This window comes from Lepidochelys kempii, chromosome 10 (genome assembly GCF_965140285.1).
Source record: "Lepidochelys kempii isolate rLepKem1 chromosome 10, rLepKem1.hap1, whole genome shotgun sequence".
NCBI lineage: Eukaryota > Metazoa > Chordata > Testudines > Cheloniidae > Lepidochelys > Lepidochelys kempii.
Window position 1 is genome coordinate 26361930 of NC_136389.1, and position 20018 is coordinate 26381947.

A 20018-nucleotide genomic window follows, 5' to 3' on the forward strand; every position below is an offset into this window, starting at 1 on the left:
CGTTTGTCCATCTTTATACCCCATAGAAGTGATTCAGCTTACATTTAAAGCACAAATTGTATTTAAAAAAAATAAAAATCCCTACAGGTGTTGAGAAAAATATCCTCTTCATTAAAGCTAAGCAAACTGGTTCAAACTAATTAAGAATCTGCTTAAAATTCAAGACCAAATTTTGACCTGAACTTTAGAAAAGTTTGATCATTACAGATAAATATTCCCTACCCGACCTAAGTTATTTTATGGCCCCAGAACACCACCCACACTCTTTGATTTCCTCTATCACCTTCTCTGACATTTTAGGGACAGAGAAATTGCAATACCAGAGCAGTTCAGTAACCTGTGTAAGAAACCTTGCAGTAGGCAGTTAGAGTACTACATATATAATGGAAAGTTGCTTTCTAATCTCCATCAGTTAGAGGTTGGCTTGTGCCCTCAAGCATAAAGGTTTATACCCTTCCAAAAAACTTTTATACATTTTAATTCTGAATATTCTAAATATTCATATAAATATCCTATTTTTAAATCTTGCTAAACTCTTAGATTGTATGAGATCTTGTGACAATGAGTTCCTCAGGCTAGTTATGAGTCAGGTGAAAAAGTACTTCTTCATATCACCTTTAAAAATGCTGCCTTCAGTTTCATTGAACCTTGACAAATGTATTGCAGGGCACTAGATGTGTATGTGACCTGGTCAGTTCTGCTGGGGTGGCTGCTAGCTTTAAACCTCAGCTTCCCCAGAGAGGCACATAATATATGCAGATATCCCTGACCTGGGGGAAAAACCTGCTTATGCAGGATTTTAATACAGCCACCAACTTGGCCCAGCAGAGAGTGGTAGACCTAACGAGTGTGAGACAGCTAGGGCTGCCAGCTATCCAGGATTGTCCTGGAGTCTCCAGGAATTAAAGATTAATCTTTAATTAAAGACTGTGTCATATGAAGAAACCTCCAGGAATTTGTCCAACCAAAGTTGGCAAGCCCAGTGACAGCCTGCAACAGGAATAGGGTGACCAGATGTCCCAATTTTATAGGGACAGTCCCGATTTTTGGGTCTTTTTCTCACATAGGCACCTATTACCCCCCACCTCCTGTCCTGATTTTTGACACTTGCTGTCTGGTCAGCCTAAACAGGAATATCAGGACGGGGATGGGGAGAGAGCAAGGCAAGAAAGTAAATAAAGTGGTTTAGGGCAAATGGCAGACAAATAAAGAGAAAGAGATGGGAACTCTTAGGCTCAGGCCATCTAATTGTAAAGGGAGAAGTAGTAGAGGAACTGGGGTACAAGAGAAAAGTGTCACTTATTCATACATTTTAAAACTAAGAATAGTTCAAATTCAGTTCATTTCTTATTATTCCCCTCATTTATACTCCTCTGACATGTGGGGTAGTAGTCTAAGCATGGGACTGGGAACAAGGAGATCTGAATTCTACTTCCCGCTCTGCTCTCTGTAAGAACTCAAGCCTGCTGCTTAACATCTCTGGGCCTCAGTTTCCCCATCTCTAGAGTAGGATTAATTATACTTTGTAAATCACTAAGATATTTATCATAAAGCTGCTATTGTACATAATTATAATTCAAATTCATTGAAGTACAAACAATAAAAAATTACCACTGGTGTCAGATAATAGGTTTGGGGCGTGATAAATACAAATAATGTTTGCTATTGCTCTTACACAAACCCATAAATCATTCGTGGATTAAACTTTCAGAAACTTTTAACAAGCATCCATGCCATTACAGCACAATTCAAAATCTATTTCAGGTTGCCACAAAAGCTTGGTGCTGTATTCAGAATGTAGGGATCAATCAATTTAAGGAAGGAAAGATGAAAGAACAGATTACCTAGTGATACGGTCATTAATTTTAGATGCAAACACCCAACTTCATTTTATTTTTATGGGAAAGAGCCCATGGTATCTCAGAAAACTTGTCAAAGTTCCGACATTCTCTCCTGCATTTAAAGCATCACTTGAACTTAATCAGACTGCTGAGCTAATGACAAAAGGTAGGCAAAAATTGTGCGACAGCATAAGATTAAATGCTAGAGAGAACAGCTTGTAGAAGAGCTCTGGCTCCCCTGGGGAAGAGAATTTGGAATCCAAATCCCGAAGGCAGTTTTGACCACCCAAAGCATTTACTATTATCCTGTTGCTCTTACTCAGTTAAATGCCTCACTGAAGTCACTAGGAATTTTTCTTAAATACTGCAGGATCAAGCCCAATGACTTATTTTATATATATCTATGTCTTTGAGGTATAAAATGTCTTCTAGATATAAATCTAGAGATTAGGTAAAATGATTCTGATACACGTGTATCTATACATTCACAAATACCATAATCATGCTTTATTAGCAGGGCCCTATCAAATACATGGTCAATTTCACAGTCAGAGGATTTTAAAAATCGTAAATTTTGTGACTGCAGCTATTTAAATCTGAAATATCATGGTGTTGTAATTGTAGGGGTCTTGACCCAAATGGCAGTTGCAGGGGAGGGGGTAGGTCGCAAGGTTATCGTAGGAAGGGGTTGAAGTACAGCCAACCTGACTTCTGCGCTGCTGCTGGTGGGTCACTGGCTTCAGAGCTGGGTGCCTGGGCAATAGCTGCCGCTCTCCGGCCACCCCGCTCTGAAGGTGGTGCAGAAGTAAGGGTGGCAAGACTGAAACCCCCCTAAAATAACCCTGCAACTCCATTTGAGTCAGGATTCCCCATTTGAAAAACCCTGGTCTCCCTCGTGAAATCTGTATAGTATGGGGTAAAAGCACAGAAAAGACCAAATTTCATTTGGGGGAGACCAGATTTCAAGGTCCATGATATGATTTTCATGGCCATGAATTTGGTAGGGTCCTATTTATTAGTTACACATACTATATATAAAATAAAGCATGATTATGATGTTGAAAATATGTGTGTTATATCTATACGTATGATATATAAAATATGTATATAGACATGTGCATCACAATCATACTTTATATTTTATACAGTGTGTACATAGAATACATACACAAACATGTCAAAATCATGCTTTCCATCATAAAGTATAATTGTGACTCATGATTTGGGCTGTCTGGACACTAATGTAGTTTAATTTTTCTTAGGCAATAATGTTTCTTTCAATCATTTAAATCGCAAAGTCAATCCTTTCTGTTATATAAATAATCAATTTTATTTGTTTATTTTTCTTAAATACCAGAGTTCTTCCTTAGTTTTCAATTGAACTCCCTTATTTATTTTCCTTGAGCCTCTGGGGAAGAATGCATGAATGCTGCTGACATAAAAATTAATGGAAAGGAAAAAACCCAACCTAGCCAGACTAATAAACTGAGTGACATTAGACAAAAGAGGGGATAACATACAGTGCCTGCATTAAGCATGAGCTCCAGTCCCCACCCCTCTGGCAGCAGAGCACCTCCTGGCTCTGGAACCAGTGCTGTTCCACAGCACAAGGGAGGAAGCTGGATTCTGAGAGGCCATGCCTGGATTGTGCATCGCTGGTGTGAGGCCTGCCACGATAGGGACTCATGATAACATGCAAGGGGTGAACGGAGTAGGCTGTTGCCCAGATTCTACAGATCCTCCCACCAGGATGATGGCATTACTAAGGCCATTTCATCTACCAGGCACAAGCAGCATCAGTGCAGCAGCTCCCCAGCACCGGGGGAGGATTTCTTCCACCCTAAATTACTCCACAGAGATGCTTACCCTACAGCCTGCTAGTAGGCCTGTGGGCTACCTTTCTGCATTGGCTCTGCTAGCACTATTCTCAAGAGAGAATGCCACTGTACAGGAATATTAGGAACTGGTGCTCAGTCTAGCAAAGCACTTTAAGCATGTGCTGACTAGATTAAAGACATGCCTGGTTACAAATACACACGTATTTTGGTGATTTGCAAGATTGGGACCCTGGGGCTTGATGCTACGAGGGACTGAGCCTCTGGTCCAGATCTAGCAAAGCACTGTGAGGACTCCCATTGACTTCAGTGGTAAAACTCAGGTAAAGATAAACACATGCTTGAGTGCTTTGCTGCGCTGGTGCTAGAGTGCTCAGCACTTTGCAGGATTTAGCCCTTACTGATTTACAAGAAGGCTGAACACCTACTATTAAGCTTATTTCCTATTAAAACAGGGAAGGATTATAGATCACTCATGCTTTTGCACATGCAACCAACTGGTCACTGTATGTGACAAATACCTCTCCGAGCCCAACCCACAGAGGATATGTTCCAGGCTACGCAGCCTGGCTCTTTAGCTCAAGCTGCAGAGATGTGAAGTTTCAGTCTCTGGCTCAATCCCTGGTTAGTTGCGTCAGCCAAGATGCAGAAGGAACACCACACATTTCCCTACTCCTCTTTTATTCCTCCCCACATCTGTGTATTACTACTGCACTGGACCATAACTGTCATCCCACATACAAGGGCAGAGACTAGTGGCAACATGACTCTCCATCTAAAGCTAGCAGCAGACACCACATGGCCTCTTGTGTAGGCAATGCAACCCATTTTGCATTCTGGATTCCCATGTCACTCATCAGATTTCCAGCAGCATCACAAATTCAAACTTCTCAAGTTTTTGAGTAGTCAAGTTCTGGAACTCTCTGTACCTCTGTTTTTTTCTCTGTGATGTGAGGATTACACTTATTTATCTACATCCCAGTGCAATTGTGAGTTAAAAGGCATCAGTGTTTGCAGATCACTTTGATCCTAAGATAAAATGTGCTGCACAACTCTTATGATGTAATAATGTGAGTGCAAAGAATGGAGTAGAGAGAGCGGGAGTCTAAATGTGCCTCCGGTATTTCTGTATCTCCTCCCAACATTGATGTGCCTATAAATTAGCAACTTTTCCCGGCACACATTTTTCCCAGCTGAAAGGTCTCTACAGTCTGATCTGAGGTTTTCAAAGCAGTGGAAATTAACAGAAGATATGTGGCCAAACCCCCTGCAAAGCTCTGAAAAATCTCAGCCCAGATGTTTGTTTTTAAAATAGCCACAGTTAAAAGAGAAGAGAAGACCCAAACACATTGCATACCTTTGGGATTATGGCTTTAGAAACAGCAAAGCAATCAAATCCTTTCCCCCACAGCCTTCCGTGGGCCTGATTCTTTTATATAGGGCTTGTTTATATGGAAAACTAATGTACGGTAAACTGGGGTGTAAACCCATAGCACACTAGTCTGCAGTGCACTGTCTGGCTGTATGGAGCCTACTATTGCACACTGAAAATGCCATAGCATGCTTTACTGCAGTTTGAAATGGGAGTAGATTAAAGAGCATAGAACTTTTAGTGCACATTAGCAGGGTTGGCCAGTTAGTGCCCAGCAAGCTAGTGTGCTCTAGATTTACACTGCCATCTTAACACATACTAATTGTCTGTATAGACAAGCACTTCCACTGGCTTTGTACACAAAGTTATTACCGACCTAGGCCCCAGTCCAGCAAAGCAATTAGGCACATGACTAGTCCCTCTGAAGTCACTGCTATTGTTGTCCACCGACATCACTGGAGGCAAGGTCATATTGCCATGAGTCACTGCCCCTGCACGTAGTTAAAAATAACTGAGTTCAATGGAACTGCTCACATGCTTAAAGTGAAGCATGTGCTTAATGCTTTAAGGAGATCATGGCATTGCATGAGCATAAATAAAGTATCAGTGAACTGGATTCTCATTTCAAGTTGAGCCTTCTAATTTTCTCAGCCACACATCTAGTGCATTGGGAAGAATATTGTAGAATTATAACAAGGTATACATGGCCGTTATTACGAAGTCAAACAAACTGATTCCAAGTACAGAATACGCTAAAACGTTCAAACATGTATTCTAGTGTTTGAAGCAGTGCTTGCTTTCTTTAAGAAGCTAGTAACATCCTTTTAACCATACAAGCCTATTGAAGTTATCACTGCTGTTCTGTCATGTAATTTCAGAGTTCACAAGATATAAAAGGACAGCTTGTTGTGACAAACAACCTGATGATACTCAAGGACACAAACTATGTATAGCCACTTTAAGGCTTTCCTCGGGCCAGAGAAGTTTTCTAGGGGTCTTTATACATGTATTCATTGATTCTGTGGTTGCAAAGTTTGCCACAGATTTTAGTTTTACTGTATGGGCTTTTTTTAGTATGTCTAACTTTGTTCTTCTTCTACTATATGGGGAAAATGCTAATTATTCTTCATGTTCTCCTGGAGCTGCTTTGTCTTGTCTTCAGGATGCAAGTGGCTGGTCTGAATTGATTTAATTGGCAAAGGCATAGTTCAAAGAATAGCAATATCTATGATAGAAATAACATAGCACATTAGAAGTCAAGATAAGTAGCCCTTTTATTTCAACAGGTAACGCTTATTGGTACTGCTACGCACTGCTCTATTGATTTACAATCATTCGTCTTTGACATTGGTTGTGGAGTTCTCATTCTTTCCGATTCAGATTGGGAGTGCAAGTGTGGTAAAAAAATTTGTTCCAAAACAAACAGAAATACACAAGGAGGAAAGTTAGAAGGACAAAGTATCATTTCTCATTACATTTTATATTAAGAAATAGGTTTGCAAAGCTATGTTTTTAGAATAAACAATATATCAAAGACCACACTGAAAAAAAATCACATCTATGGAGCACTTGTAGTATGTGGTACAAATAGTTGCATTTCCTCTTAGTTTAAATATTGAAAACATCTTTACAGTTGCAGTTCACTCCTAGGACAAAAAAAAGGGTGAGGTTTCTTTATCTGAGATTCATACAGCATGACAGAAAGTCCCATCTCAGCAACAAGAAAGGGAAAATGTAACAGGTACTTACCAATTGGAAAAGAGAAAATTGCAGCAACCCATTGCAAGATGGCTACTGTAGCATTGCAGCTACCTGGTTCTGCTGCATTTAAAAGGCTAGCTCCAAAAACGCATGCTGGAGGTGTATATGTGTCAAAGTGATAGGAGGACAACCATGCATTCAGCAGAGTATGACACAATGGCCTGTTGCTTTGTGAGGTTGGATACATTAGGCTACTCTTACGTTGCATGTAGTGTGAGTGAATGTGATATTAATGGAGTATGAAAGATCGTATTGTCTGGGTTTTTTCCCCTCTCCCTGCATTAGGTTTATTTATGCTGCAGAATTTTTATGTTCTAGTTCCTTTTCCACTTTCTTTTCTTTCAACTGAGCAGCAGAGAATGTGGACACCTGGGAATCAGCTGGGTTATTTTAACAACAATTAGGCAGGAAAGACATGATTTAATCCTGAAAGGCCAGGGGAGGCTTGCTGAAGAAAGCAGAGTTTGGGGTCAATTACAACAGGAGAAAGACCAAAGAAAAAGCACCAGACCACCTTGTCACAGAGAATTAGAGATTGATCCAATGTTCACTAAACTCAATGGAATGAGATCAGTCTCTAATAGGGTTCACAAAGTTGCTAATAGAGATATTGCATTCAGGTGTACCACTGTATCACAAATACAAATGACTTTCAGGAGTAGCAGTGTAATAGTGATGGCTTAATGGGTAAGCATCAGTATGAAACAGCTGGGGACAGATTCTCCATTGCCCTGCACTATGTGTAGTCATTTACCCCAATGTGAATTGAAAGGAAGGTGGGAGTAAACTGCAACTCTATCAGAATGGTAACTATTTACAGTCACTTAGGAATTCCTATGCAAGACACAGGGTAATGGACTTCTAGTCTCTTGAGAACCATAGCTTTCAATCCTCCCTTCTAAGAGAGATAAACTCAGTTCTACCCATAATTCTTAGATGTGGGTCTTTTGAATTAAACTTTAAATGCTGAGGTCCAGTCTGCTCTGTGTGGATAGAGATTACAAAGTATTTTTCATTAACATAACTGCTTTCCTTGGCAAACTTGTCCAAAATTTCCCATCACCCAATTCTGCTCTGCAATGGTCCCAGTTCCATTGTCTGTGGGGGAATATAAAGATCTCCCATTTGAAGAGCTTGCCACTCTATGTTTATTGATTCTAAAGTCCCAGAAAGGGAACCCATACCGCCATTTATACTTGTGGTTCAAAGGGCGGACAGTTAAGAATGCTCATGATTTACCTGCATTCTGTATGGCAGTATATCACCTTATCAGTTGCAAAGCAGTGAAAGATCAAGCTCTTACGTCATTTCTACATTAAGAAAATTCACACTGGTGTAACCCCATTAATGTAGTTACACCTGCACAATCCCCCAGTGTAGGTAAGTGCACTGCACTGAAGTGAGACCCTACCCAGAGTACCTTACTTTGCTATATTCCTGAACTAAGCCCCCCTGGAGGACTTTCCACATCTACATTAGAGATTTGTGTAGAATAGCAGCACTAATGTAGTTACACAAGTACAAGTTATTCTAATGGAGTTAGGGCCTTAGACTGGGAAAGGCAGCATTGTAACTTTTAGCCAAAGAAGGGCGGGTTTACTACTTGTATTACAGTAGTGCCTAGAGGCCCCAGCCAAGACCAGGGCTCCATTGTGCTAAGCACTGTGCAAACATACATTGAGATACATTCCCTGCCCAGAAGAACTTAAAATCTAAATAGACGAACGGGTGTGAAGGGAAACAGGCCCAGAGACGTGACCTCTCCAAGGTCATACAGCAGTGAGTAATAGAGATGAGAACAGAACCCAAATCTCCCAAGTCCCAGTTCAATGTTCTATCCACTAGAACACGCTGCTTCTCCACCTCTGGCTTTTTATGGCAGAAATCTTTTTCTTCTAGGACATTACACTGTTCTAACTATAGGCTTAGATCTGGAGTCAGTGCTTTAAGTGCTTCCATTTCAAACTGAAATGGAAAGATGGGAAGCAAGTGAGAATCAATAGTGCATATAAATGTATAAAAGACACATATTTCAATCATATGGTGCTTTTAGAGTGACAAAAACTGTGTCCTGACAGTATGGAAAACTTAACCACTCTAAACATGTTGGACTAGATTTCTCTAGCCAGGTTACAGCCTCATTGTGCCACTGAGACCATAATTTGGCCCTAGATGCCCACCAGCAGAGTCCTCTGACAGATGGGAACACTACCTGCTGGTGTATCTGTGGCACAGACAGTCCTGGTGCTTCTACCCCACTCCCTAGCATGGGGGTGGGGAGGCATGTCAGAAGTGGCAGTGACACAGAGGAGGGGGGTGATGGAGCAGAGCTCTCCCACAGCTCTTTCCCGCTGGTGTAGGTTCGATTAAGAACCCTATAACAGTGATAGAACTTAAAGTTGCCTTGCAGCAGTTTAAATTGCATTGGGGATGAATCTGACTCCATGCATCAGAGAGCCAGAACTGGCTCCCTGATGAGCCCACCTCCTCTTCATTTATAAATCTAGCACAATGGACTGGTTTAGAAGCATGCTATGCTAGAACGGAGAATCAAATTCTGCCCTCACTTACATCTGTGGAGTAAATAGGTTTTCATGGGTGTAACAGAAAACTGAAATTAGCTGGGATTATTTCCCTTTAATGTGATGTATGGAAAGTATAGTGCACTGCTTCCTAAATTTCAGATTTGTATTGCTTCTGCAATGCTGATCTCAGAACATAAAACGAACACTTAGTTTAACTCACCATAAAGAAATAACTTTATTCTCATGAAATGTTCTTATCAGAAATGTTGTTTCTTCTTCATTTAGCAAAAATAACAATACCCCAAGGGGAATGCAGTGTTGCAAGAATATAAACTTCAAACTTCAATAAATAATCTAAACCCACAATAGTTCTAGGGACAGACAGCTGGACTACCTAATGGTGAAAGGTTATTGTAAACACGAATTTTCAAACCAAATCTGGATGGTAATAAAGGGGTCCTCTAAGAGATTTCATAGAAGGAGACAACTGATGTCCAGATATTTTCTTAACAGTCTTTTCCTTTTACATCCATTTAAATTCTCCTTTGGATAATGTCAGTTTCCTGTATTATAAGACACTCTGATTAAGACATGATAACAAGAATACAGAATCCTCTTTTAGAAAGATCAGAATCTCATTGTCTCAAATGTAATTTCTTCTTTTATGATTTTCCCAAAAAAATCATTTGCAAAGTAACAGCATCACCATCCTAAGCATTCTTGCCAGCTTCATTTTAGAGCCAAATCCACCCTCCTATTCTTACATGGATCCCAGTAAACTCAATAGGAAGCTCCTGTGTATACCTGAGTTCATAATCTGGTCCCTTTACTAGTACATTGATGTTCACTTCCACTTGCACAGTTATTCCCATGTTGGTGAACATTTCAATGGAATTGTGGTATACTCATAAGGACTTGGCACTTTGCTTGCTGTAATATTCCATTCTTCTCTCTTATTGAGCTCTTGAATATCTGAAACCCAGATGCTACAGTGATAGATGCTTTCAATAATATCAGAATATTGAATTAAGCTCCATTATTGACTAGCAACCAGGTGATTCTCTGTATTCAAATGTCTCCTTTTCAACCAGCAGAATAGCTCTTGACTGATTCCATTTTCAACAAATTAAGAGTAGAGGCAAATCCTTTGCCCTGTATGCTCATAGAAACATAATCCTCCTTATATAACTGAGTTTAGACTTACGATCTTACAGTAAACAAGAGCATGCATTGGTATTCTGGCAATGTATTGCTCTACTACAGCAGCCTACCCTTTTAACTTGCACACCATCCTTAATTTATGTAAGAGCTGATAATCCTTGAAGGCCAAAAATGATTGCTGTCTGTTATTTCCAAGTTTTTCTAGGGTCCAGTTTCATAGTGTTGTCCCTTTTCTTGACTGAAATACAGCTGTATGAGTCAGCTGATCGACACTTTAGTAAATCATCATATGCTAAGCTGTTGAGTAATTTGTTACTAATTGGTGAGTAATTGCTTAAGTTTCTCTTCTTTTGTAAAATACTTAATTAAAATATTGCTGTATTTTTTCATGTTTTTTACTTTAATTTTTCCGCAACATACTCTGAAAATATTATATTTTTGAGTCTTCCATACAGATAAGATTATGTTTGTTTTCCATGGTATGTAAGTGATTTAATTCATCCTACACCCTTTGGGTAAAATCCTGGCTCCACTGAAGTCAATGACAGAACTCCCATTGACTTGAATGGTTCAGGATTTCACCATTTGTGTTTTTGACCTTGTTTATCTACTCTGGACTGAATCCTGATCTTTTAAAGTCAATGTCAGTCCTGAAAGGCACAAAGCAGCCTTAAAGGTGGCTTAATGGGCTACTTGAGAATTCCCCCTAAGTAGAGGGATCCTTGGGTTGCAGAACCTCTAGAGCAGTTATTTTTTAACCCCTCCCGCCAAGTCCTTGTTGCTGGAGCTGTCCTTACCCCCAAAACAGAAACTTAGGAAACAGCTGATGGAAGTTAAAGCAGCCCCAAGGCTGCTCTAACATGCATTGGAGGATTGAGCTGTTAAAGGTCAGCTATACGATCCAGACACCGCAGAGACAACGTGCTATGATCAGAGTCTGGCCGGACCAGAGCATCTGGCCTCATCAAGATTTTTAGCAGTAACTTCAATGGGAGCAGTTTAGGCTCTCTAAAACTCTTGCATCCGATGAAGTGAGCTGTAGCTCATGAAAGCTTATGCTCTAACAAATTTGTTAGTCTCTAAGGTGCCACAAGTACTCCTTTTCTTTTTGCGGATACCGACTAACACGGCTGCTACTTTGAAATCTAAAGCTCTTGTATTTAAAACAGACAAAAAATATACAGTAAGCAATTAAAATCCCATAATCTAACCTAAAGTAACCACAACAATGTAACTCAGTGTTCTGGCATCCTGAAACCCCAGTTAGTAACATGATAATATTCTACAGTGTATGATTATTAAGTTAATAACTTTTTCAGTCATGAGGAATTCTAGGTTCTCACTGAACCTCCTCTGATTCCAGTCAAATGACACAGGCACACCCTGATACACTAGACTTGTTTCCAACATTACACAGATGGTATAAAAACGGCCATACTGGGTCAGACCTATGATCCATCTAGCCCAGTATCCTGTCTTCCGATAGTGGCCAATGCCAGGTGCTTCTGCGGGAACCAACAGAACAGGCAATCAACAAGTATTTTGTATTGCCATCTGAATTTACAACAGCATAACTAACAGCAGCATATAGTCCTTTCCTTTTAAAAGCATGGGCCACCAAGTGCCGGCAAGATTAGAAAAACAGGACCCACCATAGTCCCATGAAAGTTCATGGCAAAGCTTTCATCATCAGCCGTATTAGGCCCTGGGACATTATCCCATTATACATTATCCTACATAATAGAAGTTTAAATTCTGCCATGTTTTTGAAAATAGAATATTTAGTCAATTGGAATGGCTGTATCTTATTGTTACAGTTTTTTTCCCCTCAGAGCTTTGTTCCAAATGGCTGTGTTGGTCTCAATTGTTGTCCTTTGGTAGACTGAAATTAGTTTGTGGTCAGGAGAAAATATCATCCCAAGGAAATTTTAGGATGCAAAGTTAACGGAGCATCACTGTCCTGTGAAGTATCCATCAGGCAAATCTCAAAGGTTTTACACAGCTTTCTTCCAACATAATAAACATCCCTTTTGCCTCACACTATTCCTTTTTACAATGCTAATATTTGTGATTCCAAGCACCTTTTCCATTAGCCACATGTTGTCTTCCCAGAGTTCTTCAATCATCATCTTTCCTTTTGTCTGAAAGTTTGAATATTCATCTTGCTGCTCACTGAAATGCTCCATGTCTTTGAAGAAGAGGTCTTTTCTGACTGGCAGTGACAGTTATTACAACATTAAACTAGACACTTGATCATTTTGATCTTTGCCAACTTTGTTCTTTCCTTTGTAAAAGTCATGCATATGTGTCTCATCACTGTACTCTGCATTCATCACCTCTTTTTCTCACTATTCATACTTTTTTTTTTGGAGGGGGGTGGATGCCTTATAATCCCCATCCTGTCACTGATGTGGCAATAAATCTATCATGCTGCTTGTCATTCATTCATGCAGTGCTAAGTCCATTCTTTGCCTCCCCACATTTGTTTTGCACCCTGAAATGCTCGGTCTTATTTTCCTTTATGTTAAAACCTCTTATAATAAAAATACAAACCTATTGAAACAGATTGCTCTTTGAGGCAGGGACCCACCATTTTGTTCTCTGTTTGTACAATGCCTCACACAATGGGGTCCTGGTCCATGACTGGGGCTCCAAGTGAGATCCACAATAAAATAAATAAATAACAAAATTCACTAAACTATACATAGGGATAAATGAAGGAAATTTTTTTTAGAATTGCTTCTAGTTCTGAGATCAAAAGTGAAATCCCATCATCACAGTGCATTAATTTGGCTTGCCAGTCTCTACATTTTTTTAAAGACACCTATCACTTGGGGCTGGGTTTTCAAAAGTGCTCAGTGTTGCTCCCATCTAACTGAATGGTCGTTATGCTAGGGTTATGACAATGGATTATCACTGAAAATCTACTACTCCTTAAAGATATAGAGAGATAAATTTTCCCAATATTCAAGCATATCATATTTTAATCCTTCTGGAGAGAATATAGTGATCTATTGGTTTCATGTGATAAAACAAGCAGTTTCACCATATACATGAGAGTTGTTTCATAACATGTCCCTTCCTTCAGAATTACTAAATTGAAAGAGTAATAATGTACACGTATAAATTGCCATTCTTTATGATTAAATCCTCAATTCTAATTCTTCTTTGAAGGAATCTATATAGCACATTTCTCATTTAAAAACTAGTAAAAGGAAATTTGTATAGGGACAATGGCCACGCAAAGGCATATATTTTGTAGGACACCTAAATTCCAAAGCAGATTGAGATTGTCATCTTTTATGATGTATAAAGGAAGTTAAATTTCCTACCAGTTAATTGTGTAAGTTCTTGTATACAAGAAAGTGCAGTCTCAAATAAATAATTTTGACCCCCAACTCAGCAAAGAACCTAAGTATATGCTTTGTGTTAAGCACATGCTCATCCCAGCCATATTCACTGAAGCTCTTAGGCACTAATCCAGCACAGCACTGCCACGCACTTTAAATATAAGAGCACTTGATAGACTTCATGTGATTACTCATGTGCTTAAAGTTAAACACATGCTTAAGTGCTTTGCTGGATCAAGGGGTGAAATAGGAGTTTTGTCACTGACTTCAATGGGGCCAGGATTTCACCAAGGTCTCTATTTGCTCCCCAGTCCTGCACGTCTCTTGATAGTCCAGGTCCAGGTATCCCTTCGGCAGACTGCCAATGTAGATGGACTGTCGTTTTTGCTAGACCCATGAATCTGAGATCACATTACAAAGAGACACTGTCAGACTATTTAGGCATCCCAGATTTAACCTCCCTGAAAGAAATTAAGTGTCATGCAGCATCAGTGGCAAATGCCTGGTAGATTTTTCTTCTACACAATCAGTGTATAACTAAGATCGTTCTTGTGACAAATCTATACATTTCTTGCAATAATGGGCATGCAAGGATTTTCCTCTGATATTTTCATTCTGTTTACTCAGGTGATACTCGGGCTCACTCATATACATAGTACTTTTATCATCATACTGGACTCGGTCCTACAACCACTGACTTCAGTACAAATTGGCTCAGTCCCATTATCCTCCATGTATGAGTCCACAGTGCCCCCTTGGGAGAACCTAATCTCTAACTCCAGCTCAAAGGGCCCCTGAGGCTACATTTAAAGCAATGAGCAGTGTGCATACCAACAAGCCCAAAATAGCATTAAATATGCCTAAATAGGCCAACATAATTTGGGAGACTACCAAAGCCTAATCCATAGTGAAAACCCACCAGTATTTCCTATGCATTTGTTATACACGTTTGCTACAAAACACCGAAAATGCAGATTGCATAATTCTGGCCCTGCTAAGTCAATGATAAAACTCCCATTGACTTAAATGAGGTCAGAGTTTCACCCCAAATGTCTCAGTGGTATAGACCAGTGGTTTTCAAAGTTCGGGTCACGACCCAGTACTGGGTTGCGGAATGCAAGCCACTGGGTCACCTTGCTCAGCACCAAGGACCCTGGCAGGTGGCCATTAAAAGCTAGTAGTCCCTACCTGTTCTGAAACTGCACTGCATCCTGGAAGTGGCCAGCAGCGGGTCTGGCTCGTAGGCAGGGGAGCCATGGGGCTCCATGCACTGCCCCACCCTGAGCACCGGCTCCACACCCCCATTGGCCAGGAACTGGCCAATGAGAGCTGGGGCGGGAGGGGCGATGCCTGCAGGTGAGAGCCACGCCTCCCCCTAGGAGCCGGGCCCACTTCTGGATGCTTCCACGGTGCAGCACGGACCATGGTGCCAGGACAGGCAGGAAGCCTGCGTTGCTGACCGGGAGTCGCCGGAGGTAGGCCCATGCCCCAGCCCTGGGCCCCAATCCCCTGCCCCAGCCCTGAGCCCCCTCAAACCCAGAGCCCCCTCCTGCACCCCAAACCCCTCATCCCTGGCCCCACCCTACAGCCCACACCCTAACGCTCTGCCCTGAGCCCCCTCCCACACCCGAAACCCCTCATCCTCAGCTCCACTGGGTCACAGGCATCAACAATTTTCTTCAACTGGGTCACCAAAAAAAAGTTTGAAAACCACTGGTATAGGCTGCATGGGCTAAAGAAATCTTTTTCAGCAATGAGAGATTCCACCTGACTGGTTTTATGATGTTACCATGACTGGCCTTACGAATCAGAAGAATAATGTTCTGCACACTGTACCTAATATTGGGCCAGATCTTTAGCTGGTGTAAACTGGCATTACACCCATCTGGCCCAAATTCCACAAAAGTATTTTGGATCATCTTAAATCATGAAAGATGTTCAGTATAATACAGAAATGGCTGATTTCTGTCCAGAAGATAATGTCATGATGGAGGTTGGGTGAAACCTCCCTGAAGCTGGTGAGCCTCATGGTTACCGTACATTCAGGATAAATGTAAAAAGCAGTTAAGTTCCTTTGAGTAAAATAGCTGAAACAGTAAGATCCAGGGCCCAAAATGGAAAGCTGGTCAGAAGCTGAGCTATGTGGGTGAAGGGATTTTGCTGGAGGTTGAATGCAAATGCATGAGCTGGCATGCTTATGAGAGAGAAAAACTAGGAGAGCCAGAAGCAGACGTCAAGGGAAGCACAGGTAACACAGCCAAGAGAGAAAACTTTTAGGGCACAGTGTTGGCTGGAGAGAGGCGTGGAACTGTGAGCAAAGAAACTGCCTCCTGTTGCTTGATTCCTGCTGTGTTCAGGGAAATAGGACTTTGTACATTCTTTGTAAATAAACAACATCAGATAAATACCTGACTCCAACCTCAATTTCTCCTCTGAATGGAAACAACTCAGCAAAGCCCTGAATATTGAATAGGTGCTCAGGTCAAAAGGGATAACAATACAAAGAAAAATATCTTCAGAGAACACTAAGTAGAAATGGACAGTTATGAACAAAACTAATGGTGAACTGAGTAGCCTAAAGTAGTTTTTCTCTAAGCAATATTTACTAAATGCTCTAGGGTACCATTTTCAAGAGTGCCTAAGCAGCTCAGGAGACTAAATCTCATTGACTTTCAAGGGGACTTTGGCTCTTAAGTAACTTAGGTGCTTTGGAAAATTTTACTGCTACTCCCTACAGTCTATAAGGCTGAGCTCAGTAGACAGAAGAATCAGCATACTTTACTTCAGGTCCTATCTAAACACATGTACGCTGTCTCCCTTATAGGTGAGTTGACAATTGGTTAGTGAGCTAATTTGTTTTAATATGTTGCGTTGTTATCCGGAAACCACACATGCACCTCCTGTTAGGAAAGATCTGAATTATGCCACTCTTTTGGATCTCTAACAATTTTTAAATGACATGGGTAAGCTCACTGCTGCCATGCACTAATTGGCAAGTAATCCAAAATCCTCCAATGGCTGATAGGGAGGATGCTCTTCAAAAAAGAGGTGGTGCAACACTGAGAACTAAGTTTTATTAGGAGCAGTATCTAGGAGATTTCCAAAAGTTACAGAAATAATATCAAGCCCTGAAGAGATAAGGTAAATATATGACCTAGACCAGGTGGTGGGCAATTTCTGGTCCATCAGGGTAATCTGATTGCAGGCTGCAAGACATTTTGTTGACATTGACCGTCCACAGGCACGGCCCACTGCAGCTTCCAGTGGCCGCGGTTCGCTGTCCCCGACCAATGGGAGCTGCGGGAAGCGGCGGGCTACAGGTACGTGCGGGAGCTGGGTCGGGCGGTGCCTGCGGATGGTCAACGTCAGCAAAATGACCCGCAGCTCGCAATCAGATTACCCTGATGGGCCGCATGCGGGCCACAGGTTGCCCACCACTGACCTACAGCATTAAGTGCCAAGAAACATCTTATTAACATTCACATTGTTACCTTTTTCTCTTCCCATCTGATTCACAGACATTAAGGCAGAAAGGACCATTAGATCATCTAGTCTGACTTCCTGCATATTACAGATCATTACATTTCATCTAGTTACCCCTGTATTGAGTCCAATAACTTGAGTTTGGTTAAAGCATAGCTTGCAAAAAAGCATTCACAGTCTTGATTTGAAGACATCATGAGCTGGAGAATCCACCTCTTTCCTTGGTAGTTTGTTCACTGGTTAACCACCCTCACTGTTAAAAATATCTGCATTATTTCTAATCTGAACTTGTTTGGCTTCAACTTCTAGCCATTTTCTGTCTTTCCCTGCTAAATTAAAGAGTTCTTGAGCACTCAGTATTTTCACCCTGTGATGGGTCTTCTTATATACTGTAATGAAGACACCTCTCAATCTTCTTTTTGATAAACTGAACAGATGAAGCACTTTCAGTGTCTCATTGCAAGGCATTTCCTCTAGCCCTTGAATAATTTTTGTGGTTCTTTTTTTTTTTTTTTTTTGGCACCCTCTCCATTTTTTCAACATCCTTTTAAAAATGTTGACACCAGAACTGGACACAGTACTCCAGTATTGGTCTCACCAATGCTGTATACCAAGGTAAAAATCTACTCCCTACTCCCCTGTCTACACATCCAAGGATTGCATTAACCTGTTTTACCACAGCATCACATTGGGAGCTGATGCTGAGTTGCTTGTCCAATTTGACCACTAAAGCCTTTCCAGAGTCATTGCTTTCCAAGATACCTCATTCCATAGATATAAATGTATTATAATTGATTTTGTTTGAGTGGACCCCTCTGACCAAGTAATCCAAGTTGCTCTGTATATCTGCCCTATCCTCATCATCACTTGCCATTCTGCCAATCTTTTTTTTTTTAAATCTGCAGTGATCTTATATTCACTTCCAGATCACTGATGGCAGTGTTGAATAGGGTCAGGCCTTGTAACCATTCCTTGCAGAACTCCACTAGAAATACCCTCATTCAAAGACGAGTCCCCATTGACAACTATATTTTGAGATCTGTCAGTTAGCCAATTCTTAAACCATTAATGTGTGCTTTATTGGTACTTTTTGGTGATAATTTTGTAATCTGAATGTTGTGCGGTACTAAGTCAAATGTCTTACGAAAGTCTAACTCTATTACATCTATGCAGTTATCTTTATCAACCAACTTTAATATAAAAAATGAAATCAGGTTTCTTTGACAAGACCTATTTTCCATAAAACCACATTGACTGGCATTAATTTATATTCTTACATTTTAATTCTTTCTTGATGTGTCCATTTGTTGTCTCTCATTTTACACTTGGATTGTAAACTCTTGGGGCAGAGACCATCTTTTGTTAGATATCTGTACAGTGTCTAGCACAATGCAGATGAGGCCTCTTTATTGTGATGTAAAGTGATAATGATAATTTTACATGTGCAATATCATTTTGTATTCAGCTAGTGCTGACATCACAACGGCATATAATAAAATTTGGTGTCAAGCACTGTGTTTTGTATGGAAATCTTCATGTATAAAATCCTGTGCAGGAAAGGGGATCATGAAAGGGAGCTACTGATCATTACTCCAGTCTGGAATTAACTGAAACATTTTTGTAATATTCCTCAGGAAGCTCATTCAAATCTACCAATCTCTAGAAATTAATGGCATGAACTTGCATTAAATCAATCTGTCGTTAGTCCAGCTTTCTTTATGGTAATTCCTTAGGATACATTTCCTGCAACTGACTGAGAGATGCCAAAAGAGGATCTACAGACATGATTTTAAAATGTATCACAGTACATTAGCTTGCACCTAGCTGTATCTTTCACAGGACATCACAGTCACACAATATAAATACAAGGCGATGGGATACTGAGCCATTGACTGCTATGGACCCAGTTAAGTGTATTTGTGTAAAAGATGGACATAAGCAGTGTAGAAAGAGACATACAAGTTCTGGATTCCGTAAAGTTGGGAGAATACTACACACTGGTTTGAGATAATGTGGCTGTTATATCTAAGTGAGTTTAATCCTTGTACAATCAAATTGCCACTTGCAAACATACTGTTGCTTGTGGGCTCAAGTGTGCCCGTTAGGTATCGCTCACAACAAAGAGCAGTGCAGAGCTGCACAGCCCCACTGGGGGTGGCTCCTGGCAGAACTCTTTCCTGGTGGACAAGGGAAGTGAGCTCACTGCTATGCTCCTACGTTGAGTGCGGCTTACTCTCCCCACTGTGCTGGTCGCCCTCAGCAGGCTGGTGTGAGGATGGGGTAGGGACAGGGGCCCATTTCAGATGTTGTGCTCCCCTAGGGAGTAGGGCACGAACAATCCTTGTGCTCAGGAACTGTGTTTGGGCCTCGTGCTTACGAGGGCTCTGGAAATGGGAGTGGTTGTAAAATGGACGCCTGTAAAAGTAAAAGAGATAGATTGAGATAATGAGCCATATCTTTAACAAGTGCAAACTGCACAGTTCCACTGAAGTCGAAGGGGCTATGCACTTGCCCCACAGGTGAGTATCTGTGAGGAATCACTGCAAATTCCTAGCCATGCACAGAATGGGAAAAATATCTATCATTGACCGCTGCTAGAAGAGTTTCGTAACAAGCCAAATCCCACAATGCCACTGAAACAGTAAAATGCAAACCTACTGCAGTCTTACTGATTAAATGCCAAGACTGTC

At 40.8% G+C, this 20018-nt stretch overlaps 1 long non-coding RNA gene across 1 annotated transcript in view; it reads left to right on the plus strand.

The window, feature by feature from the left end:
• Window positions 1-20018, plus strand: part of LOC140918356 (uncharacterized) — a 40206-nt gene that overhangs the window by 15666 nt on the left and 4522 nt on the right. The window lies entirely within an intron of this gene.